The sequence below is a fragment of the Lissotriton vulgaris genome, unplaced genomic scaffold, assembly GCF_964263255.1.
Source record: "Lissotriton vulgaris unplaced genomic scaffold, aLisVul1.2 SCAFFOLD_3108, whole genome shotgun sequence".
NCBI classification, from domain to species: Eukaryota; Metazoa; Chordata; class Amphibia; order Caudata; family Salamandridae; genus Lissotriton; species Lissotriton vulgaris.
Window position 1 is genome coordinate 15,154 of NW_028255248.1, and position 13,815 is coordinate 28,968.

A 13,815-nucleotide genomic window follows, 5' to 3' on the forward strand; every position below is an offset into this window, starting at 1 on the left:
TCCTACATCACAGCACACAAAGAGTCAAGGCAACCCATTATCTGTCCCAGCCCTCTCCTGTACTCATGGGGATCCTCCAAGGGTCCGCTTTATCTCCTGTACTCTTCAACCTTTTCTTGGAATCTCTTAGAACCTCTTGTAAACTCTCTAAATTCCATGGGCATTCTCTTCTACATGTACGAGGATGACACACAACTATATCTGAAAACATCATCCTCAGAAAACATCATCTCATTAAATACTACCCCAGTGTTTACCCAAAACTGGTTAACGGAGAACCGTCTCCTGCTCAACACTTCCAAAACTGAATTACTGCTCATCTCCCCTCTGGAACACATCCCTCTAGCTGAGTCACCTAAATGCTTTCAACTGCACTCCTCTCATCGTAGACTCAGCCAAGTGTCTCGGTATCACCATTGACAAGCACCTGAACATGAAAAATCATATCAGCAATGTATGCAAAGGAGCAAACCACTTGATAAGGTCACTCACAAATATCAAACCTTTCCTTCCTTTAAGTGACTTCAAGCAGGTGGTCCAAGTGTTTGTCTTGTTGAGGCTAGACTACCCTCCATGGCCTTCCCAAATACACCCTGCCTTCACTAAGGGCTTCATTGAACGCTGCAGCTAGACTTGTTACAGACACCAAATGAAAAGATCATATATCCCCAGTCCCAAAATCCCTCAATTGGCTGCCCTATGAAGCACAAATTCACTTAAAAATTGTTGTTCTTAGACTTCAACAATCCTACATACCTTGCGCAAAAACGTAATCTATCTTGCAGTGTAAGAGCCTCAAGAAGCGCCTCTACCTTCCAGCTGAAACCACTCATCTTTAACAAAAAGAGAAGTTGCAACTGAGCCCCTAACATAAGGAACTCTCTTCCACCCGAAGTAAGCAGAATCTCCTCATCAACGTTGTTCAAAATGGAAGCCAAAAGATTCCTAATGAACAAATACTTTTCCTATTAGGACAAGACTCATGTGCCCGTTGACATTGCTCCTACTACCATTGTACTTTCATCTGATACCACTCCCCCTTACTGCATACTGCGACTCCCTATTGCTGCCCGCCTACACCTGTTTATTACATTACCATCCTGTGTGCAATTCTAGTGTAATATATGACCATTCCTGTTTTCTTCTCCCTCCTACTTGATATGGATATTGCATTTTTTCCTTCCTCCCATCATACTGTAAAGCGCTCTGATATCCCTCGGGATCTTGTTAGCTCTATATAAAACTTTATAAATAAATAAATAAACACATGTCAGTAGTTGACTCTACTCATTTCAGGTTGGGCTGGACACCATTTACCAATACAAAGCTGTAATACTGCGTATGGAGTGGTAAACAGCGTTTGTCATTTTACAGCTTGATGTGGCTGGCACTGTGCTAATCCTAAGCTTAAAGACTTTCCTGTAGAAATGGAAAAATACTTTGTCCCTTTCTAGTTCAGCATGGGTGGCACTGTGCTAATCCTTTATTACAAAAAATCCATATAACTTAAATGGGTTAAGAATGTATGATGCATCATGCTGGCTCATGCACACTGTTAGTTGTTAACCCAATTGATATTCTCTTCAAAGTCTAAACATTGTTTTCCAATGGGGAGAAAAAAAAATAATACATGCCAAAGAACACATGAAATCACACTAATTTATTTATTACTCAATTGTTTCATGTGAAATTTTTAGCACACTGAAGATCTGCAATGTTCCAATATTCTTCAGACAAAATAACTTGAATAGCAATTCTGTAAATCCATTGCATTGGACAAATTGTTGAGATACGTCTTAAAAGCCAGCACATATCTCGTTGCCTTTATGGATGCTTCTTCAGGGCTGCAAGGAATTAACACAAATCTCATGAGTCATTCTGATTTCTCGTACAGAAACTTTCCTATATGATAATATCCAACTTATTTTCAAAATTGAGGGAGAGAGTCACAAAAGCAATGTCCAATATCTCAGTTTGCAAAATATGACACATCACAAATTTATCAACATGTATTGTTGGAAAAGTCCCCACACAATTCCAACTTCTGTAGCTCAAACCTCCCCTTAGGATTTTAGGAAATCCACCAGCAAGCTTCTTTCCCAGAAAGTACTGATGATGTGGCAACAGTCAGACACCACTAAGCAATATGCAGTCAGAACAGGTATGCGATGCAAATTGTACTAAAAGGGCTTCAGCCACCCCTGTTGGGCATTTTAGACCGGGCTATACAGGGCTGCGCTGCAGATGGGGCGCAGTGACAGCCTTCTACAAAGAACTTTGCAGATCAGCCAGAAACTGAAGTACATTAAATATAGGAACTATGACCCTGAATGTGAGAGTGGAGGAGCTACATGGGAACAAAATACTCCAACTGTTTTGTGGTCCTTTCAGCCTTCAGGTAAATACATATAAAATGCAAGGTATACACTTTAAATACAAGTTAAAGTAATTGGTGTGGAATGTATTATTTTATGCTAGAGGACAGTACATTTGGTTAATGTGATCTCTGCATGTGTCTGTGTGTTTAACCAGACAGTCACAGACTGAATCCTGTTAAATGAACAGGGGAATAGGCTATGTGTATTCCACCTCCACTGAAAGCACCATGGTTATTCAAGTCTTTATCTTAATATTATATTCACCAAGAAGTGAGTGAGTCTCAGAAGGCTCAAGCCAGGTGCTCAGCTTCAGCTCCTCCTGGCCTCTAAAGCCCTATAATGAACTGAGATTTCAATGTGTATTTTTTCTTCATAATTGCTTAAGAGAACACTTTAACACTTGGCTGCTATGACTTCCCCCCCCCGCCCCCTCCCCCGGTGCTGGGTCCTTTGTTTTCCAATTGTTCATGACGAGCTCAGCTCGTCATAAGCACAGCTCCAGTGTGCCTCAGCGAAGGGGTTAAACTACATGAGCTCGAGATTTGTGCTGTATAAAAACCACTTTGCTTTGATGTAATATTCTATAATGTTGTTCAATATGTAATAAAAATGTAGAACAGGTTTAGGGTGCATGTGATGTGACTTGACTTATAGTTCACTAATAGCAAAGTCATCAGGCTGGGGGAGCGGCGGGAATAGATCACTCTAGAGTCCTGCTTAACAAATATCACTTTTAGCAAATGCCCCTAATTGCAGTAATGCACTCTTATGTACTAAGGTGAAATGCTTCAGCATGTTCACAAATATATATTTCTTTAATTTTTAAGGAACTATCATCATTTTTTCATAATATTTGCTGCATGATTTATATGGCAAATATTTTAAGGGATCAGCTCATACACCGGCTCTTAGTGCAAACAAGACCCTTTTGCTCGATTTGGCTATAGCTCAGCTTATCCTGTCAATTTTAGGGCTCATCTTCTACATAACATCCATATAAGATAGGTTACTTAATCCAAAACACATTTACAGGTAAGGAAGTGTTAGCTAGTTTTTTCTTTGGTTCTCATTTCAATTCAAATTAACTTTATTCGATTTTTACAATGAAATCATAAAAGCAAATGATATCAAATAATATTATAAACAGTTCAAGATTAAAGGAAACCACTAAAAATACTAACAATAACATGCCTTAAAAGAAACCTACTGTAAATAACATGTTATGAGAAATTCATATATAAATAGTTTTCCTGAATTTAATTGCACTGTTTAGGAATGAATCTATAGACCTTGGGAAATGTTTGTTCTCTAAAAATTGTAATACTAAAAAACACAGGATTGCATTGTCTAGGACTAAGAAGGCTTAAAAAGTGGTAAAATCCACCTCTTTATTGGTACAGAATAACATTTCATTTTAAAAATAAAAGAACATGCATTGTTGTTTGTGGAGACTTATCATCACATGGGCACATAGTCATGATGCAGCTAAATGCAGTAGGTGGTTAACATAATTTGATTCGCCTATATTGCTGCCTTTAATATTTTGGTTGAGAATCTGTGTGTCTCAAGGAGCATCTAACAATATATTTTTACATTGTTTCTTGAAACTGTAATTATGGTACCAGGGTCGTCAAAGTATTCTGGGTACCCAAGGTCATTAAAAAAAATTTTGACATATTTTAACTATGGGGTACTAGAGGCCCATTGTAATTTTAAGCTATTGTTTAGAATATCCCAATTAAATCTGGATTTAGGGGTGGACCATATCCTGTGTCATGATAAAATGGGTTGTATTTTTATAAGGTCGGATATATGCAGCATCCCTAGTTCAGAATGACATGTATGAGTAGATAAACTACTTGGGACTGCCAACAAAAATCTAAAAAAGTCATTCTTTAGCGACAGCAGGGCCAGATTGTCTGCATAGCCCCAGACGCCTGTACCGTAGATTGCCATAGAGGCACATTTTTCGATGACAGGTCATGTTCCCAATTTTCTGGCAAAGTTGGCAAGTGCAGCAGTAGCTTTCATAACTAATAATGTTTTGCTTGAACAGCCTGGGACGGTGTCTCCTTCTGGTCAAAAAGAATGCCTAAATAAGAAAATCTCTTGGTAAATTCAACTTTATTGTTTTCAATAAATATGTCTCTACATTTCGCAATATCTTTCCCACATTACACGCTAAAAGTTTTAGAGGTGTTCACTCTAAGGCACAAATTATGCATAAATGTTGAAAAACTAGTTTCAAGCCTTTGATGCCCCAATTGAATCCGCAATATCAAAACAGCATTGTCTGCATACAGTTGGGCGGGTATAGAACACTTATCGATTTGTGGCAGGTCCTAGCACTGATTTGATATGACTTGACCTAATTCATTATTATGCAATGCAAATAAAAAATGTGCCAAAACACATCCTTGTTTTTCCCCTCTCCATATTTTGAACATAGCTGTACACTTCCCACTGGTCTCATAACTAACCCTTGTTTTTTCATCACTATACAGTTGCCTCAAGAAGTGAATAAGTGGGGTTTCCACACCCATATCTTCTAAGATCTTCTATAGTTTGTCAGGTATGATGCAGTAAAAGGCTGCAGTTAAATCTACAAATGCCAGATAGAGCCTACCTGCTTGGCCAGTGTGTACTTTCTCAAACGGATACATAAGATTAGACCCTGCTCGACCATGCCTAGGCCCTGTCAAAAGCCAAATTGCAGCTCAATTATGATGCCATTGTCTTCAGCCCAATCCTGTAATCTGATCAGTATAATGCGTCACACCACATTGACCAAGGAATCTAGAAATGATATTGGTCAATGGCATGCAGGGTTATGACAGTCTCCTTTCTTAAAAAGTAGGACCAATGTTGATTCTAACCAAGTTGTGATAAAGCCGGAAGAGCAATATGCTGCTATCACTTAAGTTAGCAGAGGGCCCTATAGGGACAAATTTGATTTATAAAGGTCCTATCAGAAAAAAGAAAAAAGGGTACAGTTGACATCTTCTCAGGTAAAATGTACATCCATAGGATAGTAATTGGGTAAAGATATCTCATGAAATTATTCTGACGTAACCCTTGATGTCTCCTATACATTGTTATTATACTTGTTCGAATAATGGTCTAACCATTGGTCCTCGGTAATATGTTATGTTATGTTAAACTCATTTATTACGCGCACAGATGCTCCAGCAAAGGACCGTCCTGCCGCCCGACAAGGTAGCAACACAACACAACTGGACAGAATGGAAGGAAGGATCTAAGGAAACAAGAGAGTTTTAACACCTCGACGAAAAGAGAGCAAATCCCTGAGGGCACGAATCTCAAGGGGAAGGAAGTTCCACAACACTGCGGCACGTACTTGAAATGAACGGCCGCCAGCCCGGCAGCGCTTAAAACGGGGGACGACTGCAAGTTCTAGGTCCGAAGATCCTAAGGCACGGACCGGGACATAACGGGACAAAAGGTTAGAAAGAATCAAAGCAGGGGATCCCTTGAGAATCTTATAGGCTACACAGAGAACCTTAAACTGGATCCTTCGCGCAATCGGTAGCCAATGCAGGGTGCGCAAAGTGTTAGTTGTGGGACAGAATCTAGGTAGGCCCACGACAGCTCTCACCGCTGCATTCTGTACGCGCTGCAGGCGGGTGATTTCGGCCTGATTTAATCCCACTAAAAGGGCGCTGGCATAATCGAGCCGAGAGATCACTGTTGCCTGAATCACAAGTTGCCTGGTGGTAGCATCGAAAAATTTTAATACGGGCCGTAGTCCACGCAAGATGCCAAAGCAGCAGGCCGCTGTGCGCTTAGTATGGCAGACAAAGGTGAGAGTTGGGTCGAGCCACACCCCAAGGTTTTTGAACTCAGCGACCGGAGTTGGCGTAGGACCCAAATCCGACGGCCACCACCTGTCCCCCCAGAGTTCCGTATGCTTGCCAAAGATCATAATTTCCGTCTTGTTTGCGTTCAGCTGGAGACAGTTGGAAGTCATCCAGATGGCGTCCATTCTGGAATCTAGGGGCATCCACATCCGCATCCCCGCTGATCGTAACCGCTAACTGAGTGTCGTCGGCATATGACACCATGGTCATACCCCAGTGCCTGACAACCTCAGCCAGCGGTCTCACGTATAGATTGAATAAGGTGGGACTCAGCGAGGAGCCCTGGGGAACCCCAAGATCCAGAGGATGGAATTTGGACTGATGGGGCGGGACGGTCACGCAAAAAGATCGGTTGGCAAGGAAGGAACGGAACCACTGGAGTGCAGGGCCGGTAACGCCAGCTTCCTCCGGGCATAGCAGAAGGATCGGGTGGGAAACAGTGTCAAAGGCGGCGCTCAGATCTAATAGCACCAGCGCTGCCGTTTGACCCGCATCAAGCATGTAGCGTAGATGCTCCACCATATAAAGTAGAGCTGTCTCCGTGCTATGCCCCGCACGGAATCCATTCTGCGTGCTGTCTAAGATGTTAGCCTGTAGAAGATGGTCCGAGAGGACAGAATTAACATGCGCCTCCGCAACTTTGGCTGGCCACGGGAGAAGTGAGATAGGGCGGTAGTTCTCAGGTTTACCAGCATCCAGAGTTGGTTTCTTGAGGATGGGCATCACTACCGCCTGTTTCCACTTCACTGGAACCACGCCGGATGCTAATGAGGTGTTAATCAAAGAGCAAACCGGCGAGAGACCGTATGATGTTAGGTCTCTGAACAGAGCTAGCCGTAAAGGGTCAGCCGGAGACCCAGACTTGACCTGCTGAGCCAATTTTCCAAAGCTTTCCGGTGTTAAACTCGGGAAAGAATGTATTACATCTAGCTATCTCTATGGTTGGTATATCTTGAGGGGCCAGAAAAAAGACATTTACTAACTTCCAAAAGGCCGTATTTTCTTTGGTTAAAGTGGCATGGTGCACTGCTGCCCATGTTTCTTCTCTTAACACACCTCTGCGTTCTTTAAGAGTACATTTATAATCCCCTATGCCGTTTTAATTTCTTGTCAATTTCTAGTAGGCTTTTGTGAAGCTTGTTTCAGTTTACTATAAGCTTCAGTGCATTTGGCATTGAACCAGCCTTGTTTACTATTGTAAGATGTGTTGGTCTCCACAAATAAGGTCTTTTTAACATCTCTAGTGATCTGTGTGTTTAAAATGTCAGCATTGGGGTAGTCTCCTCAATGCAAACTAAAGGGACAGATTTACAGTTTGTTAGTAGTGACCTTGAAAATTCAGTCAAGTCCGCCATAGGCCAGCATAGGGACTAGATATTGGTTTTGTTCAGAACTAAGCCTGCTAAAATGCCTGTTTGACAGAAGGATAAAATCAATGGTTGAACATATCCCTCTTCTGTTAAAGGTATGACTGAAGGGACTGAGGGAGAACATAAATCATTGGCAAAACCAAGATGAAGTGAAAACATAATTTCATTTAAATATTTGCCAAAGGTTGTATGTGAAAAATTAATACGATTAGTTCCATCATCAGATGTGATTCTAACAATGTCCCCCTCAGTATTCAGGCACAATGCAGAGTTAAAATCTCTATCCCAAATAACTCACTCATGTTATATATTGTCGTTCTGTATAAAACTTAGGTCACTACTCAAATTCCTTAGTTCCCCCACAATCTAGTTTGATGGGATATTTTTATAAAAAATCAACAGAGCTATACATGCATTTTGTCAATGCCATATGTCACAATCGGGTAATACATTTCTGATTTCTTAAATTCAATCTTATTTGCATTTACACGGTTGGATACATATATGCATAACCCACCCTTATTTCTCCCGCAAGTCCATGGTACTGCAGCGGTATGCAATGTTTCATACCCGTCGATATGCATAGTGTTCTCCGCCCAGGTTTCTAGAAGGCATAATATGTTAAATTTCCCTATTAAATCTAACCATAGGGGATTGGTAAGCTGGGATTGAATACCTGCCAAGTTCAAAAATAGAACATGTCAAAGATCCTTACTATTACCTATGTTGTTCATATAATTTACTCTATTATGTGGATCTATAGTTATGGGAAATGTCTCTAGAGTTAATGTTGTATCTGAGGTAAAACCTTCTGCCATGTATAGAGGGCGTAAAACCTTTCTTTAGGCATGAAAAGGTTGGAAAGCTTATAGGAATATTGGATATTTGGGAATATGTACATGTATATCTGGTGTTACATGCGAACTACCACCCCTCATTTGTGTGGATTGCATAATTGTCGCTTAGAGATCGGGACGTTATATCTATGGCAAACATAAAAACCTCTCCTATCTGTTCTTGTATGTAGTTCCTTTGGTGGTTGATAAAATATCCCAATGGCACTACATTGATGCCCTGGCTCTTGATAAACTGATTTTCTGCTCTCCTCAAGATAGTTTGAACAAAATGTGGGGTTTTAACTGTTATTACCACACAATCACCCTGAAGGGATGTTCTGTCTCTGCCAATCCAATTGACTCTTCTTACCATTTTGAATTCAGCAAAAAGTACCTCCATTAGCCCTGTTGTTGTACCCAGCCATAACAAGGCTTTATTCCTTGGAGCGTCCGAGGGTTCTAATGCATGGGACAACAATTTAGGAACATTGGCCAAAATAACAGTGCAAGGGGGAGTAGCTGCTGGTGGAAGATCCAGCAAGGACATTCTGGCTTTTGCCTATTTAAGGATAAAAGAGGGGTAGGCTGATTATTACTTGAATGGGTGGATATATGCACCCTGAAATTCATTCCTTTATTAAAATTCACTGTGTTTGTACTAGGTCAAGTTAGGTCCACTTTGGTCATTGTAAATTCAAAAGGAGGCATATAACCTGGTATAATATGGCATTCTTTACAACGTATCCCTGCAGATTGTGTGTCTTTCTGTGGTACTAACTGAATAGGTCGCAAAAAAGTTGTCTCACTGCCTTTGAGATTTGCTGTATCTGTATGCTTACTTAGTGAATTACCATTATTATGACGCTTTGGAGTTGCTGAGCATTTATTTAAGGTCTCTTCAATTAAGGCCACTCTTTCTGATAAGTTAGTTATGGCATTTCTAATGAATTTATCTAGGTCATCAATTTTATTGTTTATCTTACTGAGATTGCCCGTCGAGTTATTAGTTTGGGTACTAATAGATTTTCCCCTCTTACCTCAATTTCTATATTTCTCAGCAATTTTGGGGACTATCTCTGGATTTCTGGGGCACTTCGATGGTGGTTGGGTATCACATTCCTGGCCACTAACATATGATCAGACACATTTTGGACGCAGCCATTTACGGGAAATTGACCATTTAAAACCTCAGTCTGACATTCATGGCCAACCTTTCCTGCTGTGGCCCCAATACTCAACATCACCACTTCCGCCTGTTTTTCTAAATTCAGGGTCTCCTTTACTGAGGTAATCTGAATTTCAATAGCCTCATTGCCCTTGTTGAATAATTCATTAATGTCAGGCGTGGACCCCTTGTGGTCTTTATTAGGCTTTGGCAGCCTTTCTCTTTCACATTTTTTGAGCCAACACAGAAAAACTATTTCTTATTATATTTTATTTCTTACTTTGTTTCTCACAGTGGTCTCATAGCCCGCAATAACAGTTTTTTAGAACCAGGTCAAACATTATGAGACCATCCTTAAACTGGGAGGTTGTATACTAAGTTCAAACCAGTACTTGAAACATAGTTTTATTGGTTCAGAGGGCCTAATCTTGTTAAAAGAATCATTCATCATTCCCTGTGCACTAAATAAGAATCTTCTCCTCCAAACAAGGACCAAAAATGCCTACGTATGTTAAGCCACGGCTATCTCTGGGAAGGACTCACTGCCACCTCTAACGAAGGAACAGTCCGTAGAACAAAAAGAACAAGAGGGAGGGGCCGGCTGTCCTCTTCCGGACTATGATGGGCTAAGACAGGCTCGTCTTGTTAGTCTTGGCGTGGTCTTCGCCCAGGCCTAGCCCAGGGATGGCTTAAATGTATTTATGGCACTCCTGCACCTCGCAAGCAGCATAGCCTCTTCTCACAGGGCTGGTAAGGGACAAGTGTGGTGTGCTCAGGCATGGGTCTGCGCTATAGTGCGGGGTGCTTTCTGTTATGTTATGTTATTAACTATTTTTAAAGCGCACGTACACCCATAGGTTTCTTGGTGCTATTTCGGGGAGACAGAAGTACAATTCCTAACAGTAGGACTGCTTGAAGAGCCATGTTTTCAGAAGCTTTTTGAAGCCCAAAAGATTGTCACTAATCCTAAGTGACAGAAGTAGAGAATTCCAGAAAGTGGCTGCTAGATAGCAGAAGCTGCTGCCTCCTTGCCTTTTTTTGTTAAACGAAGGGGTGGTGGCTAGGCTGAGATGGGCAGAACGTAAATTGCGCTGGGGCTTGTAGTTGACTATCATATTTCTTATTAATTTAGGACCATTGCCATGTAGGGCTTTAAAAGCAGTGCATCCTGTCTTAAAAGCAATCCTTTGGGCCATCGCAAGCCAGTGTAGTTTCTCCATGCCAGGCCTTGCTGACTGTCATTTAGGTTGTTTCCAAATCAGTCTAGCCGCCTGATTCTGGACCATCTGGAGTCGTTTTAGGAGTCCCACTGGAAGACCAAGATACAGGGCATTCGAAAAGCCCAGTCGAGAGAGTACAAGGGCTATTACCACTTGCACAAGTGCCGAGTGGATCAGTAGATGTGCAATTTTCCTAATTTTTCTTAGTTGGAAGAAACTAGAGGATACAACAGCTCCCACCTGTCATTTAAGTGAAAGGTCAGCACTGAGAATCACCCCCAAGCTTTTAACCGAGTTGGACGCCATAGGAGGAGAGCGCATATCGGTAGGCCAGAAGTGACGGCCCCAGCTAATCTCACTCGTTCCCGGGCAGTACTAATTCTGTCTTGCCTGGGTTGAGTTTAAGGTCATTTAAGTCCATCCAACGCTGTATATGTACCATTGTTGCTTGAAACTCGACAACAGAGTCAGGGGAATTTAAGCGGATTATCAACTGCAGGTCGTCAGCATAATTAAAGATGGTAATTTTACGGCCTTTTAGAGAGTGTAACAAGGGTTGGAGGTAGAGATTGAATAAAAGTGGTGAGAGCGATGAACCCTGCGGCACCCCGCAGAAGGAAGATATGCTTGGGGCTGTAAATGTTCCAAGTCTCACTGATTGCGTCTGGTTGGTAATAAAGGACACTATCCATCTGAGAGCGGGACCCCTGAGGCCGGCCTGCTCGACACGGTTCAACAGTATGTTATAATCGACCGCGTCGAACGCGGCCGACAAATCAAGGAGTACCAAAGCCTGATGGATGCCCTTGTCTGCATTAATTCTTAGGGTATCCTGGGCCGCGAGAGTCACAGACTCCGTAGAGTGTGAGGGACGGAAGCCGGCTTGGTTCAGTTCTAGATAATCTGAGAGTTCAATAAAGTTTGACAGACATCTAGACACGTGGGCCTCAAGTAATTTAGACAGGAAAGGGAGGAGGGATATAGGCCTGTAGTTGGCCATATCTTAGGGGTCTGCCCCGAGTTTCTTTTATATGTGGGTTTGAAGTTGCAAGGGACCTTGCCTTGTGAAAGAGAATCGTTCAGGAATGGGAGAATGGTCGTTGGTAGGGCCAAGCATATCTCTTTCAAGATATGTGGTGGACAGATATCATTTGATGACCCGGTTTCAACCCGGGCAAGAAGCTCTGATAGAGTTTTTGAGTCAATAGGGGGAAGGGCATCAAGGATTTGAGGATTATAATAGAGGTCATCTATCGCTTCCACACTATGTGGACTATGGATGTTCCTCTTTATAGTGGAGACTTTGTCTATGAAGAACTCATTAAGTGAATTACAGAGTTCCTGAGTGGGTACCTGGATGGGGGCAGCTCTCTCACTGTTAAATAGGTCGTTTACTATGTTAAAAATGTCCTTTGATTTATTTTGAGAATTTAGTATTTTTGTTGAGAAGTAGTCAGCTTTACTTTTTAAAATAATTTTTTTGTGACAAACTCCTCCTTATCTTGCGAGGTATATTTAGCTCTCCATTTCCTTTCCTTCTGTAGTAAATCAAGTTTTAATTTCTTTAGGTCAGAGGTGAACCATTTATGAGCATCCCCACCACGTGTACGAGTGAATTTCACTAGTGGTGCATGAATGTCTGTGGCTGCTAGTAGCCAGTCCATAATTTTTCCTTCCATGATATCTACATCCTTAAAGGTTGTAGGTAACGTAGACATCCAGGTGTCTGTAAGGGCGAGAGAGTTTATAGGTTTCCATTTTCTGGTAACACCTCCTGCTAAGGGTAGAGGTTTGATATAGCCCTTAATGGTGGTAGTAAATTGGATTAAATGATGGTCCGACCATATACAAGGTGTGATAACAGGAGGCAAGAGTAAAAGATTGGAGGACCATATTTGGTCAAGGCTATGACCTTTTTCATGAGTGGGAGAGTGAATGTGTTGTGCCAGATTTAGATTTAGGAGTAGTTCCTGGAGTTCGGCTGCTTGTGGTCTACCTGCGTCGTTATCAAACCAATAGTTTAGATCTCCGACCCGGAGGGTTTTAGAGAAATTCACAACAAGGGGTGCCAATTGTTCTCCCAAATTGATTGGAAAAGTGGCCATAACTTGAGGGGGACGGTAGACCAGGTCCATTACCAGGGCCCCACTGTCGGTATCAAGTTTGATAACTAAGTTCTGAGTCTCCGTCAGGACAACGGGGGGAAGAGCCACAAAAGTATGCTGTTTATGGATGTTGGCTGCCACCCCGCCGCCCGTTTTACCAGGGGTGCGGTTAGTAGCTAAGATGTGATAATCTGAATTGAGTGCTGCAAGGATATCAGGCAATGAGTCCTGGGTCAGACAAGTTTCTGTGAGCAACAATATATCAGGTTTTTCAGAGACAAGGAGTAAAAAAATATCAAGTTGGTGCTTTACCAGGGAGCGGGTATTCAGATATATACAGTGGAGATCCATTAAAGGTTTAGTGGGAAGATAGGGGTAGTGGATGGGACGGCACTAAGTTCCATAGATCGATAGGGTGATGAAGTCCAAAAGATGCCATTGATAGAGATGCGGCGAGAAGTATTGGGGGTCAGGGAGGGGCATTGAGGGACAGAAGGTCTCAGTAAAGTTAACTCGCTAGCAGAATAGGTCGAATTTTGACCATGATCCATAGTCCCTCACCCCGACCGGCCGCGGAAGGGCGCAGACGGGCTTGCCTTTGGCGCACCCGCTGCGCGCGTCTGCTGCGCGTAGATGTCATAGTGCCTTTTATAGGTCTGTGTATTGTTGAGCACTAGAGCGCCACCCTGCCACTATGGCCGCTCTGAAGTGCACAACAAGAAATGGAACTCTCTTTGGTTCTCCTGCCTCATAGGATCTTTAGCTAATCAATCCACTTGCAAGGTGCCCATAAATGACATGGACCCTTATTAGGATGTGTACGGAGCAGATTTTATGAAAGAATTCCACCCAGCACAATTGTA

General features: G+C 42.2%; 1 long non-coding RNA gene across 3 annotated transcripts in view; it reads right to left on the bottom strand.

Moving 5' to 3' along the window:
* Window positions 1-1,645: 1,645 nt before the first annotated feature.
* The window catches only part of LOC147659187 (uncharacterized), a 117,638-nt gene continuing 105,468 nt past the window's right edge, over window positions 1,646-13,815 (bottom strand). For all 3 annotated transcript variants that reach the window (XR_015307298.1, XR_015307300.1, XR_015307299.1), the window contains one exon: window positions 1,646-1,844. This is a non-coding gene — a long non-coding RNA (uncharacterized LOC147659187). The remainder of the gene's footprint in view (window positions 1,845-13,815) is intronic.